Here is a 6,577-nt window from a genome sequence, read left to right as displayed (position 1 = left end):
AGAGACGCATGGTACGCTGTGTACACACAGTTTTGCCTGATGAACGAAACTGCGCTGCCATCATGATCCTTGCCGTCGGTTATCTCCTAGTTAATCTGATAATTCAGTCCGACAAACAGAGAGCGTGTACCAAGGCTACTTACCAGCCTCCAGTCAAAAATTCCTGAAGGCCCAGAGAAGCTGGGATCCTACTCAAAGACCTTGCAGTGACTGTGATTGTATTCCGCGAAACAACACGTCCGGTACGTGCGAACGATCATCAATCTTTCGCCGTCGTCTGATCGAGCCAGGAACCACCTGCAACTGCCATGCCGCTTTTCTTTGAAAGGTTCTGGGATTAGGAAGGGTAGGGACACCAGGCGGCCTACAACATCATATCAAGTTGGAGTCAAATAAAAAAGGGCTCTTGATTTAGTCAATCTTAAGACCAACATGTTATGAGCATGAATATTTTTTCAGTAAATGTTGACAGTAATATAAGCAAGCCATCATGATATCATAGGAAAGTAACAAACTGCTGTAACAGTCGTTCGTAGCGATGACTGGAGTAGGCCAGCAATACGTCCAGCCATAGAAGGAGTCGACAGCGTAAATAAAGCCCTTGTGTTCAATGGCATCAGAGAACCATGGAGGATGTATGATCCTGCGATGGACGTGCAGATTTATCCACTTACCGCAGTGACCTGTCAGATAGGCGAGACCGCGGTTGAAGAACACAATTAGCCTGAAATCTTTATAATTCCCAGATCTTGTGGGCACTTGGCAGATTACAACCTTGAGCAAATCAAACTTGGTATCATGTTGGCTACTGTAAAATTCCGAGTATGCTTGGCCGCGGTGCCAAAGCAGTGCACTATTAATCGAAGGAAGGGGGATCAATCGCCGGGTGTAGACCTCCACGAGCATCCAGCTGCCGCGACCGTCGACGAGCACCATCCAAGACGTGTTCATGCCGACCCAGTACATACCGTTAATGTAGCTGAGGCTGACGGGGATCGGATCATAGTGAAGGGGGTTGATGCTCGCCACCCTATGATTGTTATGCTGCGTGACACGCTGTTTCTGAAGATGAGGCGGCATCAGCAAACAAGGATCTGGCTTAAAAAGCTCCGGCCTGAGGGCTTTGAGTAAACGGTATAGCCCCGACGGCCACGCGGTGAGCGGCATGGTACTGAGATTGTCCACACACGAAACAATGAGCTTGATTACCTCTGTGGGGAGCGAATTCCAGCCACTCTTTCGGCGGATGCTGCTCGGTTCTGCCATTGTTAGTGCTTGGGTTTCGGACAAGGGGGGGGAGGCGCCATAGCGGGGATGGAAGCTTGGATGAGATTATGTGCGGACAAAGATGGAGAAGTGAATATGTGCTGCTGGAAGTGGACAGGTGATGATGACTACAACATGCCGCTTGACTTACGAGACACATACCAGCAGCGTAGGGTCATATCGATGCCAGACAACTTGCTTGAGTGATCACAGTACTAGTACTCCCTACAGTACCTACTACACTACTATGCCCTAGCTTTCTAGAGTAGAGTAGTAGAGTAGGACTCTGCTCTACTACTAGCACCGGAGGAGTAGTATATTCTAATCTAAAATAGTTACAAACTTCGATGCCCGATCGTGGAACGACTACGAACCGTGCTCAAAGACCTTGTCTACGTGGTGTTTGGACTTATATGCAAAAAAAATAGCAAGATGCCCGTGCATTGCACGACACACCATCATCACCAACTCGGTTTTTTCTCTACTCCTACTCCTATAAAAGACTCAGTTGGTGATGATGGAGGCGAGGAGGCATGTTCAGTCGGGCGTGCAGCAGACGGCGCAACACTATTCAATTTGTTATAAAAAAGTACTTGTAGTGATAGAGACATAGGGAGGAGCATGAGGTAAGGCCTTATCTATAAATGTGGAGAGAGGTGCGGGTATCTTTTGTAAAATTGTCATAGTTGGCTTTATATCCGTCAGATATAGATCGGACTGTCTATATTACAAGACGGTAGGCAAACCATCATCACCAACTCGGTTTTCTATAAGAGTAGATATATATAGATATAGATAGATAGAGACTAGGGAGTACTAGTAAGGACACCATCTACTGCTTCGTGTGCTACTCCTGCGCTCCATTCAGCGGCCGCAACGTCCCCTACAACCACTCCCTCTTGCGCTCCATTCGGCGGGCGCTGTTGAAATCTGGGGAGCGCACTCTCGCGACTGCTGGCAGCCACGACTTCACCGACGACGACTTCTTCCCCGACCTCGGCAACCTCTTCATCAACGACATGGGCGACAACCTCAACGCCAACGGTGCTGCTCCCGTTGCACCGTATGTGTTTCTGTCCTTCCTGTTCGAAATCGTGGTAGAATTCATGTTTCTACTCTGTATCCTAGTACTATGCTAGTCCACATGATTAGTTTCATCTCTGTTATAGCCGTCATGATTTATTTTGTGCTTATTCGGGTTTAATCTCGTAGTAACTTGCTCACATATTCAACTGGCGCAACGTCCCCTACAGCCACTCCCGTTTCATGGACGGCCTGGTCGACGCCTCCAAGGAGCCCTTCGTCCACTACTATGAGTGCCCGATGCCGTTTTGTGGCTCGCCGGCGGACATGGTGCATCACCTCACGGATGCGTCTAGCGGTCACTGCTGGCCCTTGGCGGAGAACATCAAGTATGACACGTGCTACCGGTTCACCATGCCGGAGTCGCTGGAAGATCACCGCAGCCTGCTAGTCTGGGAGGAGGACGGCAGCGTCTTCCTCTTGATCGTGGGCACCGGCGAGGCCTGCGCAGGCCACCGCCTCTGTAATGTGCGTCAGGGGCGTTGCCGCTGACACTGTCACTGACACGAGGCAGATGTACGGGTGCGTGGTCAATGTTACTACCCCTCCGGGCGTGTGCGGCGAAACCGGCCTCATCGGACAGACTTGGACTCTGAGGAGCTAGGACTATCTCGCCAATGTGGACTTGGAAAACCCATGGCATCCGTTCCATCCTTTACCCGTCGACTCGGTGCACGGGGACTCCAAGGAGGTTCACCTAGACATACGCATTATCAAGTGCACTTACAAAACATGTAGTGTGTGTGGGCGCTTATGGCCCGTGTCTTTGCCGCTTTTGATTCTGTAAGCTTGTCGTTAAACTTGAGTGGCTTTCGCCGCAGTCCTTCCTTTGAACTGCTCCTCTCAGTGAGCTGATGTAAGACACTTTGGGTTTCAGTTGATAATGGAACCGGGGAGGAGCCTCCCTGTCCTTCTAAAAAAATACGCATTATCTAGTTAAATGTTGATCATTAGTCTTCGCTCAATGTAATCTGCTGTCTAAGCATGTGGAGACTTCCATGCATGATCTTGCTCTATTGGAGTATCGCGCATGAATAAAAGTGTATCCGTTTATGGTTTAGTCTAGAATCTTCCATGTATGAATTTTTACTACAGTATTGGTGAAAGACTTACGATGAATACGATGAACCATTTCTTACATCTCCTCTGCCCCCTTGCAAGTCATCCTGATTTAATCCCTCCGTCTAGGTGTATAAGGGCATGGTTAATATTACTTAATAGTATAGCCAACTGTTGTCTATAAGAAAGTGTCATGTCATCTGTAGCCAACATGTATAACAATCGATACTCAAAAACTAATTCTTAAAGATCATTTCTTGCAAAGCACAATAAGTGTTATTTCTTCACAAGTTTTGGATGCAGGTTGAACAGTTGAATGCTTTTGTTTGCAAAAGATACCTTTTTATCTATTTCACCTGGATGTTTGTGAGCTCTAGAGATGAGATAATATCCGAAGAAACCTATCGATACCCGTTACACATGAGATGACCCCCACATCCTTTGTCAAAATAAAAAACTCCCCGATTAATGCATTTCACTCTTCGGTGCAACACACGAGCACCTTACTACTATAGATTAGTACGACCAAAAATTGAACTAACATTTTATAGTATGATAAATACTGATGCATGTCACCTAAAATTATATCATTCAAAACTATGTTCAATTACGAATCCAATGATATAGTTTTTGTTGACATGCACTAACATTTTGTCAGTTAAATCGTCAGTCAAATTCAATGGGGGACTAATAAACCACGACCGATGTAGTACAAGTGTAGAGGGCAGCGCTGCACGGGAGTCTCACCTCTCACCCCGCTCGTGGCGCTGCAGTAAAGCCGTCATATCACAAAACCCAACCACTCCTAGTAATAAATGGCCTGGTAAAATAAATGGACAAGCAACCATCACATCCCTCCGTCTTTTTTGCATTTCATCTCTCTGCATTTACTTTCTCCGGTTCATCTCCCACACTCGATCCCTAGCTACTACTCATAGGGCCAAATCTTTTGGCGGATAGCCCAGCTTTTCCCACAAGACTAGTCACAGTGGAGAGTAACAATAAGGCGCCTCACTCATTTATTTGGGCTTCTAAACTACTACTCCGTCCTGGTTTATTCCTCACCATTGTAATTTGTGCTAAATCTTGACCAAAGATTTAACTAATAAAATGTTACTCAAAACACTTAGGCGCGGTGCATCTAGGTGTGTAAGTCATCTTACGAAAACCAAATAATCCCAAAACACTTAGGCGCAGTGCATTAACTTCTACCTCGTTTCTTGTTTCTTGACATATCAACCAATAAGAGATAAAGAGTGTGCATGCTTTTAATGACTTGAGATATCAAACACGACATGCAGTGGTTAGTTCATTGCATGCAATACTATTAATTAGCAAATAAACATTAACGTTTCTCGTTTTCTCCTCCTCCTTGGTCACGGTGCACAGAGAAATAACCACAGAGAAGGAAGCTAAAAGTAAACAATCAAACGAGCATTTTTGCATTTGTTTTGCATTGAATCGTTTCACAAGCTTGACTAGTGTTGTTTTTCTACTTTTACAAAAACCGCATCGTAATGTTAAAACGTGCATTTGCACGTACATAAGTAATAGTAGTACTCCCTCCGTCTAGGTGTACAAGTCTTCCCTCCTTCTGGGTCACCGTGCACAACCAAAGATGACTTATTGACCTGGACGGAGGGAGTAGCACAGTCTGCAAGCATATATCAAGAGAGACGTGTAGTCCGATAGTATATAGTAAAGTTTGTGCTATATGCAGGTACTTGCAAAATGCGTAATAATACACAACGTTTCCAAACTTTCCCTTTTACATACTTAATTAAGGATGCTAAAAATTCCTGAACGTTCAGCATTTATCATTTGCATCCCAAAACTAATGAGATCGCCTTACAAAACAAAAAATATACTCCTCCTAAAAGCCACAACGCTCGTAGGAGCGCTTGCGGCGCGCCACGAGTGCCTTGGTGCGCGGCCGTTTCCCAGCGCGCCGACACAACACCTCTTCCTCAGCCTCGCAACTCGCGAGGTGCTGATTGGCGGCTTGCCAGCGGGCGAGCGAGATCTCACCGGTGTGGTGATCTGGCGCCAACAGGTACTCCTCCTGGCTGGAAGCGTGCACCCGGTCCATGTGCCGCCAAGCGTAGATGAGGCGCTTGGGCCCGACTGCACTCAGGTCGTCGGCACGGGCGTCCTCTGCCACCCTCACGGCCCTCGCACGATCCTTCTGCCAAAGAACCAATTTCTTGACTCTCTCAGACGCGACATAGATCTCCCAGAAAGCTTGTTGCGCGGTGCGCTTCTCTTCCTCGGCCTTCTTCTCCGCCTCTATTTTGGCGCGCTCTGCTGGAGGCAAAGCCTCCCACAAGGCAACATCCATTTCTTTCCAAAGCTCCTCAAGGCTGGGGGGCTCGACGGGCGGCGCGGCGTTCTCCTCGTAGCGGGGAGCCGACGCGTCCTTCGACGTGCGTGCTGGCGGGATTGGGAACACCGACGCGTCCACCTCGACGCGTTGCGGTGAGGGGCGGAACACCGACGCGTCCTCCTCGACTAGTGGCGGCGAGGAACAGAACGGCGACGCGTCGCGTCGCGGCGAGGAGCGGAACACCGACGCGTCCTCCTAGACTAGTGGCGGCGAGGAACGGAACGGCGACACGTTGCGTAGCGGCGAGGAGCGGAAGGGCGACGCGTCCTCCTCGACTAGTGGCGGCGAGGAACGGAACAGCGACGCGTGACCGTCCGCACGGTGTAGCGAAGGGCTCCTAGGGCTTGGGAGGGGAGATGCCATGGTGGTCAACGTGAGAGGGAGGGGGAGGAGATAGCGATGAACGTGAACGTGAGGGGGAGGAGATAGCGATGTCGTGGGAGGCTCGGTATTTATAGCGAGCAATGGCACACCTACGTAAGATATGGACTGAGTTGCACTGACTTAACTGCAGGTCCAGTTGCGTCACTGACATGTGGGCCAGTACACTGCTGGGCCCGTATGTCAGTGACCCAATGCACCTAAAGTTAAGTAAAAGCTATGTGGGCATATTTGTTGGAGTAAATTACAGGGGAGCGAAGGGGTGGAAATATTGCTGGTCACAACGGATTGGACGAGCATGGGGGGAGGAGAGTCATGCATGCAGATTTTTTCACATAGGGTGGAGTGGTGGGACCGCCGGAGGGAGAAGGAGAGTTTGGCAGGCATATTGTTTTCACACATGGA

This window comes from Triticum dicoccoides, chromosome 6B (genome assembly GCF_002162155.2).
Source record: "Triticum dicoccoides isolate Atlit2015 ecotype Zavitan chromosome 6B, WEW_v2.0, whole genome shotgun sequence".
In the NCBI taxonomy this organism is placed as follows: domain Eukaryota; kingdom Viridiplantae; phylum Streptophyta; class Magnoliopsida; order Poales; family Poaceae; genus Triticum; species Triticum dicoccoides.
Note: the sequence above shows the minus strand (reverse complement) of the source record.